General features: G+C 58.2%; 1 protein-coding gene across 1 annotated transcript in view; it reads left to right on the top strand.

The window, feature by feature from the left end:
• Nucleotides 1-26,859, top strand: part of NCOR2 (nuclear receptor corepressor 2) — a 207,269-nt gene that overhangs the window by 15,087 nt on the left and 165,323 nt on the right. The window contains 1 exon segment of the mRNA XM_082698599.1: nt 14,559-14,605. The gene's annotated coding sequence lies outside the window, so the exon portion shown is untranslated.

Genomic DNA, 26,859 nt, shown 5'->3' with positions numbered 1-26,859 from the left:
TGAGGCATATTATATCATTATCTGTGTCTCGGTTTCCCTATATGTAGAGCGGGGTTCGAAACGCTGCCTCCGTTCTGGATGTGTTTTGTGGATGAGAAGTAGTAATGCACAAGGCGTTTAAAACTGTGGGCTGTTGTTGTCATTACTGTTATTATGTATTCTTTTTTTAATTAGGATTTTTTTAGCCTGTTGGTGCAGCTCGCTTGATCTGGATCTCCCTGGATTTTACCTCCTGTAGAGGTGGTATTTTGTTGCGATGTATGATCGGTGTGTTCTCCCACAGAGATGCCGCTTGAGTTGACGGCAGCGGTCTTTGGACGGACCTTCTCCGAGCGCCTCGGGGCGCTCACGTGCGTCCCGTCTCCTCTGTCCCCGGGACTGGAATCTTCGGCTTGTGGCCTTTCCAGATACTCCACCAGCAAGTGCTTCCCCGGGGGCTGCACTGGCCAACCCTCTGTGCTCTGGCAGGGGTAGGATCTCCCTACGGCCAAGCCCTTGGGTAGGGCGTGCCACGGTGTGATAGCTGCCTTACCAAATTTTGGTTTTTAGAAGCAGAACAAACGTGTTCTCTGTAAGTTGGGAAATTAAGAAATAGAAAGCCTGCACATAAAAAAAAAAAAAAAAAATCCGACCACATTCCTACCCCCCCAGAGAGCGAGCGTTGGCATCTTGGATGGATGTGGGTTTTGACAAAAAGGACCAGCTCTGATCTCTGCTGCCCTGAGTGACCATGGGGCAAGGGAGCAGTGAAATACAGTGATTTTGCAGCTCTCCCTGCATGACCGCTGGACCTGGAGGTCAGCATCCTCAGGGAACACACAGGGATTTGGCAGCTTTGGGTGGGGCTTTGCACCAGCTGGGTCTGGGACACCCCTCTGCCCTATAGTAGCCGTGGGGACCTGGCTCATGGAATGCACCCCCAGAGCCCCATGACTCCGTCTCCTTGTAGGGTTTTTGTGCACCCCTGCACACAGTAGGTGCTCAATTGATGCACGAAGGGATGCAGTACAGTAGGATATCTCAACCTGGGTGCTACTGACGTCGGGACCAGATAATTCTGCCCTGGGGGCTGTCCTGTGCATTCAAGGGTGTTGAGCAGCATTTCTGTCTCTGCCCACCCAGTAGATGCCCCCTTCCGCACCCACTGTGACAACCAGACATGACTGCAGGACACTGCCCACAGTCACCCCTCCAGGACCCCTGTGGTGTAGGATAGGACCTCCGAGAAGACTGTCTAGAAGGCAGAGAAGCCCCAGGACAGTTTTCCTTGGAGTCTATGCCCAGTGTGTAGATTTTCTTCATTCAGATGCTGCCGTTAAGTACCCTACTGTGTGCTGGGAGCTGTCCTAGGTGCTAGGATTCTGCTGGGAACAAGGCAGGCGGGCGGTCCCCTTCTTGCTCACTCTCCCCGACTTAGCCTTGGGATATGGTGGTGACTTAAGTCCCATTCCTGCCTCAGTCTCCCCCTGTATGAGATGGGGGCCAAGGGTGTTCTGAGTGACGCTACGAGGAGCCCTGTCACCTCCGGCTGGCTATTTCCTTTCTGGGCCTCAATGCCCTTGTCCGGAGAGTGGTGTTTGTGGTAGCACTGGCCTTCCGAGCTGCTGTGGGGATTAGCGAGTTCTTTCGTCAGGCACAAGGCACACAGTAGGTGCTTTGTGACAGTGGGCGGATGATGTGTGCGTAGACTCTGAAGGCCAAGTGTGCAAGCATCTGCTCTTGGGTCATCGCAGCCAGCTGGGCAGGGGATGGGGGTGCTGGTGGAGAGCCCACGGCATCCTCTGTGCCTGGCCATGCGGGTGGGGGGTCTCGGTGGGAGGGAGCTCAGCTGCCCTCCTCCCCAGGCCTGTAAGGAGCTGGCTCAGGGGAGATCCCTAAGGCGATTAAGTGGGTTCATTTGATCCTGAACGTGAACTTGAGAGCAGGCGGCTTATCTCCTGGAGATGAAAGCCAGGCAGGCGATGAGCCACCTGGCCCAGGCAGGGAGTTCGGGATTTTATCCTCCATTCTTTGCCCAGCTGGGGCTCGTGCCGGGGGCTTTCGCCCCACCTGCCTCCAGCCCCCTCAGCTGCATGGTCAGACAGCGTGCTTCTGATGCTGGTCTAGTCGTGGCGGGCACACACCTCGGTAATTCATTGGGATACTTCCAATCTTGTGAGCTAGCAATGATCATCGCTTCCCTGTGTGACGGGCAAGCTGTTAAGGCTCAGAGAGGTCAGCTAACTTTCCCAGGGCCACACAGCCTCCTGATAACCACCCCTCCCGCCAGCAATATTTGCAGCGTATATGTGGAAAGCCCCCTTTTATTCTTGGGCACTGAAATTCCTCCTTCATACGGTCTTGACTTCACACAGAATTAACAACAACAAGAAAAACCAGTGTCGTGCCCCAGGAGTCGCTGGTTCCCACTCAGGATGAGTAAGTGAGCCCAGAAGGGTTTCGGGATTGGAAATACATGAAAGTGACTTTAAAAAAAAAAAAAAAAAAAAGCAGCAAGTGTTTGGATTGGTTCTGGAAGATTCTTTTTTTCAATGGCTGGGTCATTGGAAAATTGCGTGGAGAGGGTGACTTTCATGGCCTGGGCCTTCCCTGGCTGAGTGGCTGTCAAAGGACAGCTGTGATTGTCCCTGTATGTTTCCGGCATGTTCCAGGTGGGGACACAGCCTCCCAGACCTCCTCTGCCCGAACCACAGGAATATGGTGGCCGTGGCAGTGGTCAGATGACCACTTGGTCGCAGGCCCTTTCTGCAGTCAGGGTAATGCTGGCTCCCTGTACTGTGCTGGGAGAGCGAAACAACTGCCTCCGAGACCCGCTCTCCTATCAGTAGTAACGAGACCGCGGACGGCAGACCAGGCCCCCGCCTGGCCAGGCTGTCTGCAGTAGCCTCCCCTGGGCCCCTGAATCCACTCTCGTCCCGGGGATCTGTCCTCCGTGCTGCAGCCAGAGGGACCCTGTCTGAAGGAGGAGACTGCAGTGCGGTTCTCCAGGCCCTGCCTCCTCCTTGGAGAATAAACCCAGAGGCCCAGGGCCCTGGGCGGCGCCTGCTGCCTTCACCCCTTTCTCCAACCCTGCTTTGGCGCCTGCTGCCCCTGGCCTGGCACACTCTGTCCCTGCTGCCAGTGGTCCTGGCTCAGATGTGAAGCCCCTCCGTGGATTTATGCCCTGGGTTTTGGTGGCCTTCCCACATCAGAGGTCCCTTCCTAGGCAGTAGGTGCTACGTCCGTCTTACCGAAGGCAGGGTCCCTGAAGCTGGGATGGTGCTAGCACATGGTAGGGCATCGGTGGGTTTGTGTCGATGGCTGGATGGGTTCCTTTGCAGTGAGATGGAGCCTGGCTGGGCCAGGTGTCCATGGGCCCGACCTGGGGGAAGGGGAGGAGGGGGGCTGGACACGGGGGGGGGGGGGCTTTTTCCCTCAGTGGCTTCCATCCGGTCTGGAACCGGCCAGACCAGTACCTGCTGCTTCCTGCCCAGGGAGAGAGGCTCTGAGGGTGTGCTAATGGGGTCAGCGGGGTGATGTTGGCCCCAAGGTCATTTGGCAATGTCTGAAGATCCTTCCGGTTGTCCCAAGGTGGGGAGGAGGGGGCGGGCATGCTCCAAGGGCCAGAGATGCTGTACACATCCTACAGGGCACAGAGCAGCCCCCACAGGGAAGATTGATCTGGCCCAAAGTGCAGGAACCTGGCATCAGGCCTTAGGAACTCAGCATCTGGGCTGTGGTCCAGGCAGGAGAGGGCAGGGCAAGGCAGGGCGAACCCAGGTCCCCTTTCCATGCTGGGCCCATATCTCCATGGCCCAGAGTGTGCCCCCCAGGCAGGGCGATGAGGCATCTTGGAGTTCCTTGTCATTTCTGTTCCCAGCACGGGGCGGCTGTCAGCCTGCCTTGGTGACGCCTCGCCACACACCTGCAGGGTTCCCACAGCCTGGCTGCCATAGCTTCTCTTCTCCCCGGGGCTGCGAGCCAGTGGGAGGTACTGTGAACATGGCTGCTGCCATGAGAGCTCCCCCTCCGAAAGCATCCCTCCCAGTGCCCTTCTTTGCAGACGTGAGGCTGAGGCCCAGCATGGGTGAGGAATTGGCCCTGGTTGCACAGCACAGTAGGGCCTGGACCAGGGAGGCCCGAGGGAGGAGATGCCAGCTCTGGGGCTCCCACGGTCCCCTCCCGCTGGCTAGCAGCTCCTCCCACTGACCAGATTCCATATCCCCTACTGTCCTTACGGTTATTTATTTTATAATTTGATGAATTCTTAAATCTTTAATGTCTACGTGTCTAGATCACGTCCCTCGTCATCTGGCATTTCTGTATTATTTATAACATTTTTCTTATTTTAAAACCATATTATTGACTCATTCAGACAATGAATACTGGTCAGTGAGAAACGGGAATGAAAACGCTGGTACGTCCGTAATGCAGACGAACCTTGCAAAGACGGTGCAGAGTGAGAGGGGACAGACCCAGAGGCCACATGGGGTCTGACTGTGTTGGTAAGAAATGTGCCAAAGAAGCAGACGTGTAGAGGCGGGGTGCAGATGAGTGGTTGCTGAAGCAGGAGGGTGCTGGGGGCACGGCGGGGGCGGGGAGGTGACTGCCTGGGGGTGGGGAGTTTCTTCCCTTTCAAGTCGGGGAGATGTTCTGGGATGAGATGGGGATCGTGGTTACACAGCACTGAATGTCACTGGTGTTGCTGAGTTGTTCCCTTTTCTTTATTTTTAAAGATTTTATTTATTTATTTGAGAGAGAGAGGGTCTCTCTCTCATGTTCAAGAACAGTGGGGGAGGGGCAGAGGGAGAAGCAGACTCCCCACGGAGCAGGGAGCCCAGTGGGACTCAACCCACTGGGACCCATCGGGGACTCCCCAGATCAAGATTGGAGCCGATGGCAGATGCTTCACCGACTGAACCCCCAGGCAGCCTGAGTTGTTCAGTTTATAATGGTTAGTTTTGTGTTGGGTGAATTTCACCGCACTAGACAATCAATCTGGGAACTGAAACAGATGTGTATTTATTGAGCTCTTACTGTATGCTAGGCACCAAACACATTTGCTTACCGAGTCTCCAGGGGTGAGAGTTTCCGTTTCACAGGCAAGGGGCAGGCGTGGAGATGTTCAGCCCCGTGGCCCGTATCACACAGCCAGGAAGCAGTGGAACTGGGGGATGCGAGGCCGCCTGGGGTTGTGTCCTGACGTCCCCCACGTCTGTGGCCAGGAAGGTGGTAGAACTCCGTGAGGGGGTGGGGCTCTCTGGCTTGCCCGCCCTCCAGCCACAAACACCCCTGAGGGGCCCTCGGGAGCACTGGGTTGGGGGGCGGGTGGGTGCAAACCCGCAGCTCCAGGGTCAGTGTGTGTGAAGTGCTGTCCCCCTTCTTGGGCCCCGAGAGGCACCCCTAGCGCAGTGGTGTTCTTCGTCCCCACCCCCACCCCGGCTTCAGAAGCAGGAACTTTCCAACACAGGGTCGGGTGCTGTGATTCAGCATGGCTCGCTCTGGGGAGCACGGGGGGCCCCCCCGGCTGTTTTCAGTTTCCGCTGAGTTTCTCACTCTGACTCAGTGCTGCCTCTGGCCCCAGTGACCTGGGCTTCCGAACACCTGCTGAGCCGAGCTTTTGCTCATGGGAACCGTCAGAAAGAATCAGGTTTGAGGCCATCCCTTGCTGGTTTCCCTGGGCCTCGGTTTTCCTATCTGGGTAGTGGAGCCATAGAAGGATGTGTTTATTGGCGTGTCTCACATCGATCAGTGGGTGTGAGGGGCAGCACAGGTCTGAGTGTGTGTGTGGAGGGATTTGGTACAGAAACAAAGGGTTCAAAGCCAGTGGAGGCTCTCGGGGGAGGCCTGCACCCTGTATGCCCCTCCCCCATCCTCTCGGTGGCACACATGGAGGGTGTGTGTGTCAGGGCCTTTCTGTTCCCCAGGACAACCGGCTGCCCAGCCCAGAGGGTGAATGAATGCTGTCCACTGAAGCCTCATTCTCCCGGCTGGGCCTTGCCCTAGGGTCTGGGACACAAGCCTGTGCTCTGTGCCTCTCATCCTGGCCGGGCTCTGGGGCTGAGGCTCGGTGTCTGAACGGCTTGGCGGGGGGCGGGGGGGCTGCCTGACATCCGAGTAGGACTTGGGGCTGAGCTTCGGTCCCTGGGGAGTCCCAGTGGCAACCTGGATCCGAGCCCCTGACCTGAGCTGGAACGGTGCTGTCCTGGCCTCATCCCTGCTTAGAGACGGGGAGCCTGAGGTTTGCGGAAGTGGGGTGAGTTGCTCAGGCTTTTCAGAATGGCACGGCTGGAGTCTGAGCCCCAGCCTGCCTGACTTTCGCCCTTCTGGTTATTTTGTATTTGTTGTGTAGCTGAGGAAACAGCCTTAGAGAAGTTCGGCCTCCAGTGTGGAGTCGTCCAGCTAGAACCTGGAGTGAATCTGGGTGTCAGGCCAGGCCCTGGGCTTCAGAGACTCTGGGTCCCGGCTCCCTTGCTGGCCTTACTGTCCCGTCTGTGCAGTGAACACTGCCTCAAGGATTGTCTGGTCCCGCCTGGTGCGCCGGTCCCAGAGGCTGGAGCCGGGGCCGGTGTCCAGCACGCAGGCCAGTGGGAGTGTGCGTGCGCAGGGGGGCCGGAACAGGGTGTGGGAGGGAGGGACGGATGATAGAGGGGGCAAGTGTGCAAGGACCCTGATCGCTCTCGGGGCCATTCCGCCTGCCCTGCGTTGCTGGATTCTTCTGAATATCCCCTGGGCCTCGGGTGACAAATCTCTTTCACCGTCTCTTGACCTGGGCAATTAATTGCTTCTGGCGATCGACAGCTCCCTGGCAGCTCGGCTCTCTCCCAGGCAGCCCCCAGCTCCTCCCTGCAGCCACTGATGGCCCAGACCCCGCTCCAGGGTGGCGGGGGGTGGGTGGGGGGAGCCTGGGGCTGGGGGGCAGGGAAGGCTCCCAGCCAAGGATGCGGAGGCTGTCTGGGGGAACCCTGCTGCTACCATCTTGGGGTGCTTGCTTTGTGCTCTCCAGGGGGCAGAGACTGAGTTATCTTTACAATGAGGCGGCCACCGAAGGGTATCCAGAGGCTTCTGGAAGTTTCTACCCCATGCAGAGAGCCTGCTCTCTTGTCCCCTGCCCCACAGGGGGTTTCTGGGCTGGGGTAGCCAGCAGAGGTAATGCTGTGTGGTTATAGCAGATGCCTGGGTGCGGAACTCCACTGGGGGAAGCCTGGGTGAGCTTTCTTGCCTCGCTGTCCCCATCTGCAAAATGGGGAGGGCCATAGGGCGGTTGAGAGAATAACCAGTTACTAGGCACAGAGTTCCAAGCAGTGTGCCTGGCACCAAGAAGCCCTCAGGAGGGGAGCTCCAGGTCCCTACGGGCTGTCCGTGCCGGTGGTGGACAGACAGGTGGATGGACAGATGGCTTGTCAACGCTGGCGCCTCCGCTGGTCTGGAGGGAAGCCCCTGGCCCTCCCAGGCTGGTCTGTGCCGCCTGCTCTGCCTTGGCCCGGGCTTGGCTGGGAGCCAGGCTGCCGAAGCCGTGTGCCTGGGCCCCCGCCCGCCCCCCTTCCCTCCAGAAACGGTCGATAGTCCGGCTCCTTCCTGGCGTCTGATTTCTCCAGTCGGTTGCTGTCACTGAAGATGGCCCCACACCCCAAGCGAGAAGATGGGCAAGAGGGTTCAGAGAAGTGTGTTTGGGGCCCAGCTGCGGGTGTTGGAGGGTAGAGGATGGGGCGGTTGGGCCTATGCCCAGGTTCCAATCTCCCTTTGCCCCTCGAAGGCTGTGCAATCTCGTGGCCCTGCCAAACCTCTCTGGGCCTCAGTTTCTCCATCTTCAAAATGAGGTCAGGATCGTGCCCCCCTGGCCGGACTGTGAAGTTGGCCCAGAGCCCGGCCGCGGGTGCCTGCCGAGGGGGGTGTTCCCATGAGGGTGACCAGTGTGGTGGTTTGCTGGACGCCGGTGCAGGCCTCTCTTGAGAGCCCAGACCAATGGACTTGGGGGTTGGGGGTGTGCACTGGCTGCATCAGGGCTGCCCCTCCCTTCTCTCCCTGACTATGTGCCCCCCTTGAGTGGGGCTGTGTCCCCTACCATTGGATGGGCTCCATCCCCTTTAGACGGAGCTGTACGCCACCCCCCACCTTTGTCCTACCCAAGGCCGTGTCCACTTCCACCCACTCGTCCTGGCCTGGCTGTGGCCGCCACCCTCCTAGTGGGAGGGGGAGAGGTGGGGCCGAGAGGGCCCCGGATGGCCAGCATGTGCCCCCGCCTCCTCCGCCCCCCTCCCAGCACTCGCTGGCTGCCGCAGTCCAGTGGGGAATCAGAGACCTGGCGAACTTGCGGTGATTGTCTCTCTGCAGCTTCTAGGAGAGCTGGCCTGGACCGGCACGCCTCAGCTGTCACTTGAGAAGGAAAATAAAATGTCCCAGTGGCTTCTAAATGGAAGGGCGGCGGAGCCTGCCTCCCGCTCCGGCTGTGTGGGCTCCTGGCCACCACAGCGGTGGGGATGGCCCGCCCCCGGCGCCTGTTCACCTGATGTGAAGAGGTGTGCCAGGTGGCCCCGGATGGCTCCCCTAGGTCCTCCTCTGTGCGTCCTCCCACCCCAGAAGGCCTCAGGGCCCTGGCCCACTTCCAGCCTGGTGCCTGGGTCAAACTGTGCCTGAAGTCTGCAAAGCCAGCCAGCAGGGACCACTGCCTGAGTTCATGCTTGCCCCTTGGGGGCCAGTGCCCTCCTCACTGATGGGCTCTGTAGAGCTGTCCGACATGGCTTATGCTGCTGGCTGTTGTGGGGCCACGCAGAGGCTCGTATGGGCATCGCTCACGTCCCTTTCCTCAAAGGGGCAGGCTCCATGGTAATCCCCGGGCTGTGGGTGATTTTGTAGAACTCGCCCGGTGCATGCTAAGGGGGGTTGGAATGGGAAGGTGGGGGCTGCAGGTGGAGCGCTCCCCTCTGAGGGCCGGCACTGAGGGTCCTACCTGGTCCCAGCCCTGCCTACGGCATTGCCCAGGGCAGGAGGCCCTGATGCCTGGGGGCTGGGATGCTGCCAGTGGGTCGTGGCCCCTGCTTCTTGTAGGGTCCCAGTCTGTACCTCTGTGCTGACCGTGGAGCACCATGAGGGTGCCCGCCCTCTGCGGGGACCATGGAGGGACATGGCAGGTGGCCGTGAGAACCCCTCTTGGAGCCTCAGTCTGTCCTTTGGGGAGCCGGGGGGAGGCAGCAGCTCCAGAGAGAGGCTGAAGGAAGGATGAAGTTAGTGCCGCGCTGCCTGGTCCAGAGTCTGAGCAAACGCAGGGGAGGTTGCCCTTGACCGTGACAATACCTGACGCTCAGCCCCAGTGCAGGCCTGGGACCAGGTAAACCAGGGCTCCCGTCCTGACTTCTCCGCTTTCTGACCCAACCTCCCTGGGTCTCCGTTTTCTCATCAGTACAGTGGGGATAATCAAGAACCCATTCGAGGGGTGGTTGGAGTTTAGTAAGTAAAGGCTTGGCGTGGGGTGCCTTTGAGGAGCTAGTGTTGGCCATGACCGCTATTGCTATTCCTTGTTGGCTTTGTGGCTGCTGCCAGATTGGATGTTGCAGGAGTGAGGGCTGCCTGGAGGAAGAGGGCTGTTGAGCTTGTATGCATGGGTGGGATTCTGGTGGGTGTGGGAGGTGCATGGTGGGGGGGGGTTGTCTGTTGGGGGAGGGGATTGGTGGAAGAAGCAGGCAGGTCCAGGGCCCCGCCCCGCTGTGTGCCTGGCCCTCTCTCAGCCCTACGGGCAGCTGTTCCCCATGGTATTGGCCCTGCCGTGCACCGGCGACTCCTGGTACGCAGAGTCTTCTACGCTGAGACTCGCCTTGCTGGTTACTCTGCATCTAGCTTTAAGTAGAGACTTGTGGCCTCAGTGAGGGATGAATCAGGTTTTTTCCTGGGGGACTTAGCGTCTCCTGGGGGTGGCCAGACAGAGCCTTTGGATGGGGTAGCAGTGAGGGCCAGAACATGCCTGGACTGTCCAGAAACGCTTACTTGTTGGCGAGGAGGGGAGAGGGCGTGATGGGGCTGGGCTTTGAGGAATGTGTAGGAGTTCTCTGGAGAGACCACTTGCCATCAGCCCTACCAGGGCAAGCTGTAGGCACAGACCTATCCAATATGGACCTCAGTCTGCCTCACTGTGAAATGAGCACACGAGGGAGGGATTTGCTGGGGTCCTAGGAAACATCCGGTTCTAGCCCTCGCTCTGTAAGTTTCCAGCTGAGACCCTTGGGACAGGGGACCATTCCCTGTGTCATGTCTCCCCTTCCCTGTTTCTCTTGGAGTACTGCTCTGAAGTCCTGAGCAAAAGGACATGTTGAAACTGCCCCTATGCCGTGCTGGCCGCTGTTCAGGGGGCACCAGACCGTATGGGGATGGGGGGCACTGTCCCCAGGCCTCAGTTTATAGATGGGGAGCCAGATGCACAGGGAGACGAGTGGCTCGAGTGGGGCTGGAACCCGAGCTGTCTCTGGTCTGCGGGCACCATGGACGCTCTGTCCACACCTGCTCTTTCTTGCACCTCGAGCAAGGGCCTCCTGGGGCCCTGACTATGGTGTTACCCCTGTGGGGGAGGCCGGGAAGAGGCTGGCTTAGGAGAGAGGATTTGTTTTGTGTGTTCGTAGGTGGGGGCTTGTAGCCCCCCCCCCCCCACTCCGCAAGCAGGTGGGGGTGAAGGCCTGGTGTCCCGCCAGGCCTTCTGACTTTAGGAGAGACTCTAGTGCAGGAAGAGGCCCGAGACAGGGCCTGGGTGGAGGGTCGCTCCCTCCAGGTAGGCCTCAGGGATTGACCTAGACCTGTCCTCACCAGCCCTGCCTCACACCATTCCTGCTGTTTTGTGTAAAATCACAGTGTGCCTCTCCAGTTCTGCGGCCTTGCCCTGGAGATAAAACCCAGGAGTCCTCTCCCTCTGGCTCTCCACCTCCTGGCCTTTCTGGCTGCTTTCCTGTTTAGCTGGTTCCCACCTCTGGGGCTTTGCCTTTTGCTGTGCTCTCCTCCTGGAGTGCCCTTCCTGCTTATCTCGGTAGGGCCTAGACCTTCCGCCCTGGTCTCCAGGGTCACCTCCTGGGGAAGCGGTCCCAGCCCCACCCCCATGCCCTTCATTGCGGGTTCTCTCTGGTTTCTGTTGTCCCTGCTCTTAGAAGTGGCCCCGTGCATTCACTGGTGCGCCCGTGGGGGGCTTGGGTGTGGGTGGGCATGCCCGCATCCCTAGAGTCCTCCTGGCCCGTGTTCACAGCCACGTCCCTGTGCCGAGGCTTTGTCAAGCTTGTGGACTGGCCGGAGGGTGACAGGTCCTGGTAGAAGCAGATCAGCCTCCTTGGGGTTTGAATTCCACCTAGCTCTGTCCTCGCTGGGCTCTGGGCCTCGGGCTGGTGGCTTCCTGTCTCTGAGTGGGGTGGGTGGGCACGTGGGGCTGACCTCTGTGGTTGGGGTGATCTGGGCAGGCTTCCCGGAGGAGGAAAAGGTGGTGGTTGGGCTTGTTCAGGGAGGGCAGAGGCCTGGAGGGGCTTGTTGTGGGCTGGGGGGTGGGGGGGGATGGACGAGTCTCTGCCCGCGGCGCTGGGGTTCAGCGACTTACTCGAGCTAGAGTGGCGGTGGGCGTGGGAGAAGGAGCCCCCTCGGGTCTGCTTTGCTGGGAGACAGATCTGGTCAGCCCTGGGGAGAAGAGGAGGACAGGAAGGGGCTGGAATGGAGCATCGGTGGCCCCGGGCCCGCCCAGCGCTGCCCATGGGGAGCGGAGGAGGAAGGGCGCCCGGGCCCCCCGCGTGCTCAGTGAGTGAGTCGTGCACGGACGTGTGCGAGCGTGAGGCGCCCATGAGCGCGGACTGGGTGAGAGCTTGTGAGCGGATGAGGCCGTGAGCCTGTGGGCGAGTGGCTGAGGGTGTGCACGGGCGTGAACTCGTGTGTGAGCGTCGGCTGGCGGCTGAGGGTGGGGGGTAGAGCATGGCTGGGCCCCTGCGGCTGCTGCTTGGTCTGTTGGGCTTGGGGGTTGGTGCTGCCTCCTCTTGCAGAGGACCCAGGGCTGAGGGGGGTCCCGGGGATGTGCAGCTCTGTCCAGGGAGGTGGTGGGAGCTCCAGCAACCGCCACCCCAGCTGCCCTGCGTCGTGTTTGGGCTCCCATCACCCAGAGGGCCTGAACCCGGGTTCACATCGCGACACCTTCACTTTCTGGCTGCGTAACCTTGGGTGAATGACTCTGCTGTCTGAGCCTCAGCTGCCTGGACTAGAAAACAGAGGTCCCCGGGGGTTGTGAGGATTACACGGGTGCGCACAGGGCGCACGGGGCTGTGTTTCTCTTCTCCCTCCCCTACCCAGAGCTGACCAGCGATCCCCTGACCCCTGTCCGAGCTGGCCGGCCAGACTCCCTCCCTCCCTGCCCGCCCCGTGGATTCTCCTGGCAGAGCGTTCCGTCCACTTCTCCCGCCTCTGCCGGGACCCTTCTGGCTGGTGCTGGAGCCTCCCCTTGGCCCCCCGCTTCCACCGTCCAGGCTTCCACCATCCAGGCTTCCACCATCCACTGCTCAGCTGGAATGCAAGTCCCAGGGGGAGCTTGTACCTTCTGGGCATGCAGATCCCTCCTGAGGGTCGCCGCTCTGCTAGTGAAGCTGCTTCTGCTGTCTGTGGGCGGCCGGGTCTCCCTGGGTTCACAGGTGCGGTCTCTTCCACCTGCGGCGCCGGGTTCCTCCCCACCCCGGCCCTCTGTCCCCTGACGCCCTCTTGCTGGGTGCTCTGTGTCTGGGGGTTGCGGGAGGAGCTGGCTGGAATTGGGAGAAGGTACACAGAAGATGGGGTCTAACTAAGCCCCCAGCTGTGTGGCCAGGGGAGCCCACTGGGCCTGACCCTGCCTGGGGCCCTTTATGGAGCAGGGGTAATGCTAGCTCACAGCCATAACCGATCGCTGTGGTGTGCTCCACAAGCACTCGGCATCCGCTCTGAGGCCCGTGCAGTTTCCAGTGTTCCCCCTTCCGAGATGGGAATACGGAGGCTCCGGAGGTGAAGCAGCTCATCCCGGGGTGCACAGCTAGGAAGGGCAGAGCCCCTGTTTGAACCCAGGGACCCTGGCCGCAGAGCCCGAGCCCTGCTTGGAGCCGTCCCCAGCGCCATGAGAGCGGGTATCCCCGGCTCCGCCTGCCTCGGCGTGGGTGGAGGAGCAGGTCCCAAAGGCCCACTGAATACTTGAGATGTTTGCGACCGAGCCTGCCATGGAGACATCGTGGGGGAGCGGGCCCATTTTCTGGATGGGAAGACTGAACTCAGGGCTTGCTGGGGGCTTGCCCAAGATCACAGCTGTTAGTGGGGCCAGAGCCAGCTTTCTGGACTCTCTGCCCAGTGCTCTGCCCACTGTACTGTTTCTTTCCTTTTTTTTCTGTATAAAAGCTAAAACAGTAACCCCAAAACACATGGATATAGACGAATGAATGATTACAAAGTGGACACCATATAGGCAACCCCCCCCATCCCTTGTCTTGGCGCCCGTGGTGTTAGCGTCCTGGCTTTTCGTGGGAGTCTCCTTTCCGTTCTGGGGGGACCACCTTTCTGGGCCTCTCTACCCGTGAAGGTTGACGTTGGCCTTTTCCATACTCGTGCTTGTGGGACGAGGGCGCGTGCCCCCGCTTGCAGCCCCCTGAGCCCGGCAGCTGGGCTCAGCACGAGAGCCTGAGGTCCCTCCTGCTGATTGTGTGCGTCCCACATGTTGTCACATGGTAGGTACTGGGGACGAGCAGTGTTCTGGGGTGCGCCTGTTGGTGGACGGCTGGATTGTTCTGGGGGTTTTTGTGATTATGAGTAAAGCGGTAACGGAGGTTCGTGTAGAGTCTTTGTTTGCGTGTTTGTTTTCTCTTGTGGAACGGCCCAGGGGTGGGATTGCTGGGTCCCACGGTCACGAGACACTTGGTTTCTGTCTGTCTTTAATCTTAGACATCCAGGTTGGGGTGCGATGGCCCCTGGGGGCTGTAACTTGCGCTTTCCCAATCATTAGTGAAATCGGCTCTTTTTCATGTGCCCGTGGGCCATTTGTGTGTTGACTTTTGTCAAGTGCTATCAAGACTTCGGTCTGTTTTTTCTGTTGCGTTAACTGGCTCTCGTGTTTCTTTGTGGGTGTCCTTTATAGATTCTGAACAGAAGTTTCTACTTGACCGTTTCTGACTTTGGATGGTGATGTTCTTGAATGAGACCAGCAGGTGCTGTCCTCCAGGGGTCCCCTGTGTGTTCATAGGGTCCACTGGGGAGTTCCTGGGGGGACGTTCAGCGACACTGTGATCTGGGCCCCCAGCTCCTCGGTGGCCCTGTTGCTTGTAACCGCACGGCCTGGGTTGGAATTCCAGCTCTGTGACTTCCTAGTGGTGGGACTGGGGGCAGGAGACTTGGCTTCTGTGAACCCCAGTGCCCCTCTCTGTCACTGGTGGTTGAGTGTTCATCTTGCCTGGCAGTGGTGGGGAAATGCTTTGCCCCAGGCGTCCAGGGCCCCAGGCACAACCCGGGGGGAGCATCCCCGCAACCCCCACCACACGCAGCCCGGGCCCTGCTGTGCTTATTAGCTCATGCAGGGGGGCTGTTGAGTGTTTTCTAACAAGACTCGTATTTTCCTCCCGCAGGACTCCTGGGCTCTTTGGGGACTCGGTGTTGCTGGAGGCCATTCCGGGTAGGTTCATAGCTGTCCCCAGTCGCTGTCTGTAGCAGATTCATATTGCTGGGACCTTGGGGGTCGGGGGGGGGCAGAATTTCTGGGGAAGTCAGATTTCTCCCGCTGGATGGGGTTGGGGGTCCAATGTGACCTGTGGGGTGGGATCTGGGTACGCCAGAGGTGCCCAGGGCGGGGAACGGCTTGGGGGACTTGGGGGCCCCTGGGGATGGGATACGATGCCCTAGAGAAGGGGTGGTCCCTGGCGGTGTGGATGTGGGATAGTGGGGTTCGTGGGCACCTTGCTTCTGTGCTCTAAAGGTGGCCGCAGGCGTGGTGGGAGGGGCCTGCGGAAAGGCCGGATGTTAGGGTGGTGGGCGTTGGAGGATGTCCTCAGGCTGGACACCTAGGTGCCACCGTGGCCGCCATGCCCGTGGGAGACGAGGGGGCCCACGTTTCCAGCCCAGGCATGCTCGGCACTCAGGGCAAGTTACTACTTCTCCCTCTGCCTCCACTTCCTGAGCTGTAAACTGCGGGCATCAGCCGTGTCCCCTCCTAGCGTGGCAGTGACAATGAAACGAGCTTAGATAGAACAGAGCCAGGCACGGAGCAGGCTGACGTCACAGCTAGTCCTTTCCCTGTGTGGATCTCACAGCTATGCCCCCAGATGGGCCGCAATCCTCGTTTTACAAACAAGGAAACTGAGGCACAGGTGGGTCACCTGTCCCGAGTTTCAGGGGGAAGCCCAGACCTGGGACTTGAACTTTTTCTTGACCCTCCCAGGGAACCTGGCAGACTCTTTCCCAACATGCTCACTTGGCAGCAAGCAGATCAAGGCCCGTATTGGACAGGTCTGTGCCCGCTGCCCGCCCCTCCACCTGGTGCATTGGACGGCGGGGCCTCTTCCACACAGCGGGACTGGGGCAGGAGGGTCATACGGGCACAGGCAGGGTTTGGGATGTCAGGGGAGAGGGAAGGCAGTCCAGGAACGGGTCGTGAGTGGTAAAAGCTTGGAGCTGAGAATTCGGACATTGGCCTGGTTGGTGCAAGTGTCTTTTCTATTATGTTGATTTTTAATGAGGAGAGGCGCGGTGCTTGGTGCTCCTGAGCCAGGACCCGGGGGTCCGGCTGCCTGAGGGCAGGTCTTTCTTGGCGACTTATCTGTGGGACCCAGGGCAAGGCCCTTTGGCCCCCTGTGCCTCAGTGTTCCCATCTATAAAATTGCCTCAATGTTCCCATCTATAAAATAGGGATACAACTAGAGCTCCCTGCTCCCCGCCTCCTGGCCCCCACAGGATTGGTGATGAGTGGATTGTTGCTAAGATTCCTGTGTTTTATAATTTTTTTAAGCAGCTAGAGGACTTGTAGCGGAGGGAGCTGAATTCATGGCCCCCTCTCCCAGTGCCCAGTCCCATCGCTAGAGTCACGGAGCTTGGCTCAGGAAGGACAGACTGTGCTCCAGACCTGGCAAAGACTAAGGCTGGGGGTCCTGGGAGACCCTGGTGGGCATGGCAGGGACACTCTGTTCCCCTCCCCAAGAGCTGGGAAGATTTGGAGACCTAGGGGAGGGTGCCTCCCAGAGGGGTTGTGGAGGGGGCGTCCTGGGTCATGAAACGAACACCCAGCCTCAGCCCCTGCCCTAGAGGAAGGAGTGGTCAGGCGGGGAGGGGGGGGCTCATAGAAGTGGCAGCTAGCCCCTTTCCCAGCTCCGTGGCACTGAGGGTCCCAGAGGATCCCAGAGGGTCGGCTGGCTGAGGCTCCTGGAACGAGGCATGGGCTTTTGAACGTGCGGTACTTAGCAGGTGGTAAGTGCTCGTTCACGATTCCCCGCATCTTTCTCTACCTCTTACTGACAGAGCTGTTTTCTTTTGGGGAGTGAAGAAGGGGTGTCAGCTGGGCCTGGCCCTGAGGAGGGTTTGGGGGAGCTGAGCAGCTGGCGGGGGCCCCAGCCTGACCTGCCGTGTCCATGGCAGGGCTGAGATCAGATCTATAGATCTATAGATCTATAGATCAGTCAGATCTATACCAGGTGCAGGTGGGGACTTGGAGGGACAGCTGGGGTCCCCTGTGCAGCCTCATTCTGCATGGGGTAAACTGAGTTGAGAGGCAAGTGGGGGGAGTTTCAGTCCTTGTCCCTGACACCAGCCCGAGGCTGATGTCTTGGGTTCCCCGGTGGTTCTGCAGCAGGCGGGCCTCCCACAGACCTGGGTGCGAATCCACCTCGGTTTCCTCGTCTGTCAAATGGGTGTCCTACAAGGTCGTCGGGGACATTGCTGGGCCCATAGCAGGGCTCAGCACGTTCTGGCTCAGACCTGGCTGCTATCAAGAGGTTTTATTCCTCTGTAGAATACATACATTCACAGAACAATTATTCCCAAACACCTACTGTGTGCCAGGCGCTGTCCCAGGTGCTGGAGAAAGGGCCTTGAGTAGGGGAGGCAGATCATAAGCAAGTCATATACCCACAGTGTGTCCTGTGGTGGGACGCCTGGGCATGAAGAACCAGCAGAGGAGAGAGGGGGTTTGGGAAGTGTGTGGGTGGGCTGGGGTTGCAGTATCAAATGGCAGAGAGTGAGGGGAGTCAGGGTGGTCCTGCTTGAGAAGGTGGCGTTTGAGCAAAGACCAAGCATGTGGTCCTCTGGAGGAAGGGTGTCCCAGGCAGAGGGAACAGCCCATGCGAAGGCTCTGAGGCTGCTTGGAATGGGCCTCCTGGTTTGCAGGAGACCATGTGAGATAGGGGTGTGGTGTCCTTGGAGCAGGCGTCTTTCTTTTGCTCCTTTGCCCTCCGCCCCCTCTCCCCCAGGAGGCAGGAGGGATAGACCGGCTTGGAGGCTGCTTGCTTCCTCAGGCTCTTTGTCCCACGTGGTGGGTCTCATCGTGGAGGTGGGGAGGCGTAGGCGCCCCCGGTGGTCGTCTCCCTACAGTGATGAGCCCAGCTGAGTTTGGGTGCCTCTGAAGTTGAAGGAAGGCAGCTTTGCCTGGGCTGGGAGTGGGGGGTGGGGGGTGGGGTGGGGGTGGGGTGGGTGGGGGTGGGGAGTGGGGGGGGCGGGGGGGTTTCCTTCCTCCTTCTCCTCTGCCTCTTGGTCCTCCATCAATCTGCCTTACTGGCCTAATGGGGAACCTTCCTCCCGTGGCTGAGTTATCTGCTTGTCATGCCGTGGCCCACCCGAGGACGATAAAAGGGCTTTTTGTCTGCAAGCACTTAGCTTCCTCCTCTGGGGCGATCCATCACGTCTGAGGAAGGAGGGAGGCAGACAGATGGGGGAGGGGGCGGGGGGGTGTCTCAGGAGCCCCCGTGGCAGGACCCAAGTGGCTCCTCAGCCCAGAAACAAGGCCTGTCTGGGGACAGGCAGGGGCAGCTGGGAGCGGGACCTTGTGGGGGAGTCGCGGGGCCAGACGTCTGAAGACCCAGACGTGTGGACTCTTTGCCGCGCAGCTCCTGGTTGGCGGCTTGAGGGCCTTTCTGAGACCCTCACCCCGGGGCGGCCTGGTGGGGCCAGAGCCGGGGCTGGCGGAGCAGGCATTTCTGAAAGAAGAGGCAGCAGAGCAGACGAGCAAAGGCCAGAGAGGACCTGGGTCCGGGGTCCAGGATGGTGCCGTGACAGTCGCGGCACGCGCGCGTGGCGCTCCCGTGGCTGAGACCCCCTTCTAGTAAGCACCTCATGGGGTTATGCATTGAATCCTCAGAGCGACCCCATGAGATGGGGACTGTTGTCGTCCTGTTCTACAGATGAAGAAATCAAGGCACAGGGAGGTGAGGCGATGTCCCCAAGCGTGCAGGGGGCGGAGGGAGGGTTTGAACTCAGGGAACTCTGGAGTTTCTGTGCTGGTGTCCGTCGCCGGTGGGGGTGGCGTTTAGTTTGCAGGCGGGGGTGGGGGGGCTTCAAGCCGATGAGGGTGAGGGCTTGCTGTGGGTGGGGGCTCATCGTGGACGGGGGGCCTGGGTATCCTGGGGAGGAAGATGGGGACCAAGCATCCTGGGAGGTTGGGGGAAGGTTCGTGGGGCTGGGCCTTGCTGAATCACGCCTCTCTGAAGTCCCTTTGCTCCACCTTGGGGCCACAGGTCCACTGGCTTTGCGAGGCCCTGGTCCCTCCCCTGGTGGAGGGGATGAGTGCATGGGGAGTAGGGGGGGGTGTCTGCCCCAGGCAAGCTGCCCCTCCCCCTGTTTTCCTTCTTCCCCCTCCTCCCCCTGCCCCTCCCTCCACTCCCCTCCATCTCTCCCTCCACACCCCCTCCTCCTTCCTTCCCCTTCCCACAACCCCCCTCCTTCTCCCCACAGGCCACCCTCAAATGACAGCAATTAATGGTACCTCTGATGGCGGGCTGGGAGGCCCGGGCTGACAGTTGAGCGTGTCTGCCTGCGGCTGGCCCTCTAATCGGGCCCGGGGGACGCCCCCTCCTGCCATGACTCCCAGATGCCGCCTGCCCGCGCCATCACTCACAGGGTAGCAGGGAGCAGGGGCCGGCCTTGGCGGGCAGGCGCGTGTCAGCCGGCACAGAAGCTACCCCCCAGTCCCTGCCGTCCTTCTATTATTACCATTTTTTTCTTTCCTAAATGGGGGGCTCCGGGGTGACCCTTGTCCTACCCGAGTTAGTGACCACCAGGTGCCCTTCTCCACCAGAACATCCTCCCCGCGGGCCAGCCCCTATCCCAAAATGACCTCTGGGGTACTGCGCTGCGCCCCCATCCTTCTGTGTCTGCCCCCCTGGGTGGGATGTTGAGGAGCCTTGTCCTATTTTGGACATGAGGCATCAGTTAAATGCTGGAGCCCCCGCAGCCAGGAGCCTTCAGTGACAAGGGTAGCTACCCAGACCTGGAGTCTTGTCTGGTGGGGTTCTCCTGTGTGTTGTGGGGGGGTGGGCAAGCATCCCAGACCGTCCTGTCCATGCCGGGGTCTGGTGCTTGCCCCTTCATCATTTTGCAGCAGCAATAATGAGGCCCCTGCTGTATGCCACGGCCTGCAGCTGGTGCTTTTCACCTCGGTTCATTTTCTTGTACAGTAACTCTCTGAGGAGAGTGCTATTTATAACCCTGCTCTTGTAGATGGGGAGCCTGACAGGCAGAGAGGCAAAGTGACTTGCCCTAAATGACCCAGCAAGGAAGGAATAAATCCAGGATATAACCCTGACCTTCCTTGTCCAGGGCTCATAAATCAGGGCCGTGGGGGTAACTTGGGTGGACAGTGAAGGAAGCCGCAGACCTGACCGGGAAGTGGGGAAGTAGTGTCCAGGCACCTGAGTGGGGTTAAGGCTGCTGATTTTCATGTATGGATTTCTCTGTGGTGGTTCACGAAAATCGGCCCGACTGAGGTGTAATTAACCTGGAGTAGGACATACCCATTTTAAGGATTCACCTCTATGGGTTTGGACAGTGGGAAACATTTATCTGAGAACCACAGCAATCAAGATACTGAGTGTTTCCACCTGCTCCAAGAGAATCCCCGTTCCCCCCTCGGAAGCCCCCGCTGATCTACCACCAAGGAAGTTCTAGAATCTTCCAGATTTTCATAATAAAATTATAAAGAATGCATTTTCTTTTTGGCGTGTTTTGCTTCTTTCTGCATGTTTCTGGGTTTCCTCCGTGTCTTTGGATGTATTAATAACTGCTCCTTTTTAATTGGTGAGTGCGTACGAATGTGCCACAGCTCATTTATTCCTTCACGAGTTATGGGCCTAGAGGTTGTTTCCAGTTTGGGGCTCTTAGGAATAAAGCCAGCAAGTCTTTGTGCCTCTGACCGCTTTTTCATGCCTTATTGCATTGGCCCACACCCGGGGACATGCTGGGTGGCAGCAGTTGGGTTTTTATGGGTAGCTAGCTGTGGGCGGTTTTCTTAACACTCCCATTTTACAGATAAGCAAACTGAGGCTGTGAGCGGTCAGGTGACTTATCTAAAAGTCATTCTGCGAGAGCTGAGTTCTCTTTCTCCTCCTCGGAGCTGGGAAGGGCCAAGGCCTTGTGTTGCACTGATGGCTTTGCTGGTGCAGAGGGTCCATCGGGCCAGGAACTGATGACTAGTTCGGGGGACAGAACCGCCCCTCTTCCCGGAGGGTTTCCTCTGCTGGAGAGCGAGGGTGTGGTGGAGGTACCACGCCTCCCGGGTCAGGCACCGTAACCTGGCTCTGCCGAGGGAACGTCAGTGCGTGATCCCGTCATCTTGGGCAAAGTCACGCAGGCCTTCCGGGGAGCTATTTTTGGGGCAGGGCAGGAGCATGACATACAGAAGCCCGGGAATGGGGGTGGGGACAAAGAGGGGAGACTTCTCGTCCTTCTCCCTCGCCGGAGGGGTGTTAGCTAAGATGACTTTTCGGGGAAGGAGGCCCGTAAATTAAATAAGCAATCCCGTAAATAAATAAGTAATGAAGTTAGTGGGGTGCCTAATTACATCAAATTCATAATTATGGATGGATGCCTGCCCCATAATTGTACTTGTTTTTAATCTTTGGCTCCGACATGCGTCTTCTTCCATCTGACAGTAATCCCTGCCCCAGCTGGAGGGAGGAGGGAGGCACTGCCTTGCGGGGCCCCCAGTGCGCCCGGTGATGGGGCCCCCCTGGCGCCAGGGATCCAGGCGGACTTGTCTTCATCCCTGTGGTCAGGTTTAAAAACCTACACCGTTTTGAAATTGCCGTAAATGCCAGTGATAATAACAGAGGTTGTAATAGTAATCGTGTTTGTTGCCTTTCACATGTTATAATTTGCTCTCCCCCAACCCCCCCCCCCCGTAAAGCAGAGATTGTTATTATCCCCACTTTACAGATGAGGAAACTGAGGAACAGAGAGGTTAAGTGACTTGCCTGTGGTCACACAGCCAGTGAGATTCACACCCAGGCTGTCTACCCTGGGGCCAAGATCATCCCGGGTGGGACTTCTGCTGACCCTGTGCTGGGCTGTGTTAAGGCTTCATGCATTTCCCGAGGTCTCCTCAGCACGTTGCTTGGAGGGAGAGGCTGATTTAGCATGGCTCAAGGCCTCCAGAGGCGTAAATGCTGAAAAGATGATGTCATGCCTTCCACGATGGCCATAAATCAAACAGGAACCCTCTGAACCATAAAATAAAAATGTTTATTTTTCATTTTATTTTATTTTATTTATTTATTTTTTTAAAGATTTTATTTATTTATTTGACAGAGAGAGATCACAAGTAGACGGAGAGGCAGACAGAGAGAGAGAGAGGGAAGCGGGCTCCCCGCTGAGCAGAGAGCCCGATGCGGGCCTCGATCCCAGGACCCTGAGATCATGACCTGAGCCGAAGGCAGCGGCTTAACCCACTGAGCCACCCAGGTGCCCTATTTTTCATTTTAAAGACAAAGTAAGCCCAGTGCTGAAGTTAAAATGCCCTCTTCTTTCTAGATCTTCCCTTTTCCCTTGGGTGGCTTTGATTTGCTGGCGTGGTGGGCACTCCTCATGCCGCCTGTGCCGCAGGGTTGATCATCCTTAGACCCATTGTCCAGATGAGCAAACCAGGACTTGAGTGACGTCACAGCGGGTGGGGGCGGGGCTCCCATTCTGACCAGCTTCTCCCACCTGACCTGGGGGATGGAGACCACCGCAGTCCCCGCTGCTCTTGCCTGAGAAGTGTAGGGGTCCTGCACGCCCACGGCTGGCTTCGCCGGGTCCCTCCTGTGCTGGGTGGCCGTTTCCGGCCTCACTGGCAAGCCCAGCTGTCTGGTGGGAAGAGGAGACCAGCTGTGCTCACATCATTTTGGGGACAGAGAGGGTGTGGGGGTGGCTGGAGTGATGTTATCCCACGCGGGCCCCAGACCCCCGGCCAGCGCTGACACCTGCTTTTTCACACTCTGCCCCGTGTCTTGGGACATCTGCCCTTCTCAGCCCTCGACAGGCCTGGGTCTCCCTGGAGGAATTGTCCTGCGGACTGCAGGGAGGGAACACCCTTCGCTTTCTGGGCTGGGCTCGTGCAGCCAGATGGGACCTGTGTTTCTGGCAGAGGCTTTTGTTCGGGCTGGCCTGGGGCCTGCATTCCCCTGTGCTGACTTCAGGTTCGTGGGGTTTGGGTGCGCTCCCTGCCCCTCGCTAAGCTTAGGACGTACAGGAATTGAGGACGGACTCCCATGAAGAATTGCATGTCTTCGTGGTGCTTTGGGGGAGGGGGCAAGCTAGGGAGGCTGCCCGGAGGGGCTGGAACGAGCTCGTCTGAGCAATGATAAACGTCGCATGTAGGAATCAGTAGGAGTACAACACTCCAGATGGGACCTAACACAGAGCAAATACTGTATCTGTTACCAGGGCTGACTTTTCCAGACCGTCTGCCTGCCTTAGGGCCGTGCGAGGGTCTCCCGCAATCACCGCCATTAACAATAGGTTCATTCCAAATGATGCCTGGGCACTGCTTCTGTGCCACGCTGTGCTCTGAGTGTGTCCCAGACATCCACCCGTGTACTCCTTGGGGCAGCCCTACAGGGTAATTTCTGTATTTCATCAGCTCTGTTTTATGGTGGGGCGGGGGGAGCTGGTGGCCACAGAGAGGTTAAGTGACTCGCCCAAGGTCATACAGCTGGCAGCGGGCGGAGGTGGGGTTTGAACCCAGGCAGACCTACTCCACGCACTTGCTATGAATTGTGGGGGATCTGCAGGCGCCACCTGCAGCCACCCATGAGCCTGGAGCCAGACTGGATCTCTTGGCAGGGCTGCCCCAGCGGCGGGCCAGGCTCTGTGGGCCACACAGGACTCTCAGGCACGCGTCAGCTGTTCTGGGCTGGGCGGGACTGGTCAGGACATGAGGGGTCTGCTTTCTGCCTGCCTGCAGCCAGCCTGGTGTCCCTGTGGCTTCCCGGGGTGGGGCGGGGGGTGTAGACACAGCGAACAAGATGCCAGGGCCCTGCCATGTGGATCCCACGGGCAGTGCACAAAACAAACGTGGTATGGCAAGAAGCGCATATGCTGGCTGTGGTAATGCGGGGTGGGAGACAACTCTGGTTGGGGGGGGGGCTCACTTTATTTATTTATTTGGGGGGGGCGCACTTTAGGTAAAGGAATCAAGAGTGGCCTCTGGGGAGGTGACATGGGAGCTAGGACCTAGACAATGAGAAGAAAGCAGCCATATGAAAAGAAGAGGAATGAGTGTTGTGGATTCGAGAATAGCCTGTGCAAAGGCCCTGAGGCCATAATGTTTCAAGAATGCGGAGGAGGCCCACATGGCTGGAATGGAGCCAGGGGTACCAGAAGTGGTTCTCTGGATCTGAGGCTGTTCTGTAGACCTTGGGGGTTGGGCTCTTTTCACACTTCAGGTACAAACCAAGTTTAAGGGCTTTTGCCTCTCCCTTTTGTTGTTTTGCTCATTGATTAACTTACATTTACTGGGCACATGGAACGTTCTGGACATTGGTAGGCCCCTAGAATCAGAATGATAGAATTGTTCATACCTTTGAGGAGTTTAGTGTCCAGAGGGAGTGTGTCAGTTAAACAGGTGACATTGAGGGATCATGTGGAGTTGAGGTTGTCCCTGGGCTGTATAATAAGGTCTGAATTTTTCTGTGGTCAGGACAGGCCTTCTTGGACAAATGTCAATTGAGGGGAGACCCGAAGGTGATCATTTAGGACTCCTGAGTCATGGTGGAGGCACACTCAGACTGGTTTGGGCTACAAGGAGGAATTGATGGGTGCTCATAATGGCAAAGTTCAGGGTAAGACAAGTTCAGGCATGGCTGGATCCAGGGCTCAAACCATGCCTCGGGGAGCTTTCTTCTCTGTGGGCCTTGTTTATAGGCATGTTTCTGCCACTAGTATAGCCAGCCAAGGAGAAGGAGTCACTCGAAGCCCCGAGTGACATTCCTTTCTCTTGTCGACTGAGACCTTCTGTACTTGTCTGGCTGTTTGCAACAGCCGTGGGGAGGTGGCCAAGGTTGGGGAAAGGGGTGCCCCAAACTCAGATGCAGTCGAAGAAGGGACTGAGGCCAAAGGGAGTGGTGGGGATTGTGGCTAACTGGCAAGCTGGATATTTTGATGTTCTTCTTCAGGGAAGCTAGAAATCTGGATTTTATAAGCAATGTCCTAATTTTTAAAAAACACTGTGTGTGCCAGAAAGAGCTTCCCTGTTGGCCACAGCTGGCTGTCATCATTCCGTGGCCTCTGTTCTTAGCTATGACTTTCATCTCAAAGTATTTTGCCCTTCGTGATCTGGGCAGACTATCCCATGGAATGTAACAGGAGGTCCTGGGGCTTGGGAAGTCACATTTAATGCCTCTGGAGATCTCATTTCCAAAAGTTGGGGCCCAAGGCTACAGTAGTTCCTGTTAGAACCCTCCAGTGGCGTTTGAGAGTCTCAGAGCAGTAAGCTTTGTGGTTAGTGACACAGACTCGGGTCTTACACTCCCTGTGTTCTAAGCTTTGCCACTTTCTCTTTCTGCCCTTGGGCACGTTGCGTTCTCCCTGTTCTGCGTTTCCCCATCTATAAAATACTCCATGGCATTGCTGTAAGACATAAAGGAGCACATAGGACCCTGTGTCCCTGATGCCTGGCATGTTGGGAGCGTGTGTCCCCCTGGACTGGTATTAAATGTCCTTCCTGGTGTGGGTCCTGAAATCCAGCTGCTGGTGGCCGGCAGCATTCCTGGACACCTCTTCCTTCCTTTGTCGCTGGGGCGTGGGCTCCTGCGGCCCCGGAGCCGGCGGCCATCCGCCCCCTGCCTCCTGCCTCGGCCCCAGGCTTCCCTGCCAGTTGCTCTGTGCTGTTTGCTGCAGGATGGCCCTGCACTTGGACACGAGTCTGGACAGTTGGACAGTGAGCCCTGCCCACAGCCAGCTCGCAGCTGCTCCCGGGGTGGGGTGGGGGGGGAGTGGGCCCCTTTTTAAAATAAAAACAGGACCCAGGAGCAGAGCCTTATGGGACAGTTGGCTGCCTTTTGCCAGCGTGGCTTCTGTCCCTGGATAAAAGAAGGGCGCATTTTTGTCTGGTGCCCTTTCAAGGACTGAGAAGGTGGCCTGTTTGGCTTCCTTGTTCTAGAGGTCCCTTTTCTTGCAAGCCCCTTGTGAGTGGCTCACGGATCTCTCTCTCCGGGAAGGGGGTCTGGGTTCCCTGGGGTCTGATTTTAGCTGGCTTAGGCTGGGGAGGGGGTCAGCTGTGGGGTCCCTGGGGGGACTTGAGATGCCCACGTGACTGTCCCCACAGCTTCCAGCCCCATTCCCCAGAGTCGGGGCAGAAAGGACCCGGGGGCGGGGGGAGGCCAGCATGTTGCAGAACGTCTGATGCTGCCGCATTGAGCCTCAGTCACGTAGTGGAGGGAGTTGCGTCCGCTTGGAACCTGTGAAGGTGACCTTATTTGGACAGAGGGTCTTTGCAGATGCGATCAAGTCAAGCATCTCGAGATGAGATCCTCTTAGATTAGGATGGGCCCGAAGTCTGATGACAAAAGTCCTTAGAAGACACATGGAGGAGAAGGCCCTTTGAAGATGGGTGCGGAGACAACAGGCTGAGGAGCGCCCAGGGCCACCACAGGCTGGACGAGAGCAAGGGAGGGTCCTCCTCCCCAGAGCCCTGATTTTGGGCTACGGGTGTTCAGAGCTGTGAGAGAGTAAAGTGCTCTTGCTTTAAGCACCCCCGGTTTGTAGTAATTTGTCTCGGCAGCCCTAGGAAACCGATGCGGTTTTGTGAATTTTATTTTAATCACAGCTAAACTTTAAAGAACTGTCTGTGGCCTTCAGAACCCAGCACTTCTGGACCCTGTGGCCACAGCTGGCGGTCCTAGCCATGCTGGCCTCCTGGCCCCAGGGCCTTTGCCCTGGCTGTTTCCTCTGCCTGGCACCCTGTTTGCTGAGAAGTTTCCACATCTGCCTGTCTTCTCCACCCGGGCCACTGCCGGACTGCCACTGCCTCTGAAACTGTCCCCAGCAGGTGGTGTGACATGAGTTACATCCTGTCTTCAACTCCTGACCTCGTCCCATGTCAGTTCCACAAGGGTGGCCATCTCCGCCTTCATCCCTGCTGTCTCCCCACTGACCAGGGCGGACAGTAGGGGCTCAATATGTGTGCGTTGAATGGAGGACAGTCCCAGGCCTGGGGTCGGGGACCCTTAACCTTATTGAATGGAGGCGAAATTCACATCACATGAAATGAACCGTTTCTAAGTGAACCAGTTCATTTGTTTTTCGTTCCCGAGCCATGCTGTACACAGCCAACACCTCTGTCTAGGGCTAAAATATTTTCGTCACCTTCTCCCCAAGGAGACCGAGTGGACATTAGAAGTCCCTTCCTCGTCTCCCCTCCCCAAAGCCCCTGGCGACCACCGGCTCTCTTGTCCCCGTGGACCTGCCTGTTCT

Source organism: Mustela nivalis (assembly GCF_964662115.1).
Source record: "Mustela nivalis genome assembly, chromosome: 14".
Taxonomy (NCBI): Eukaryota; Metazoa; Chordata; class Mammalia; order Carnivora; family Mustelidae; genus Mustela; species Mustela nivalis.
This window is presented reverse-complemented; position numbering and strand designations above follow the sequence as displayed.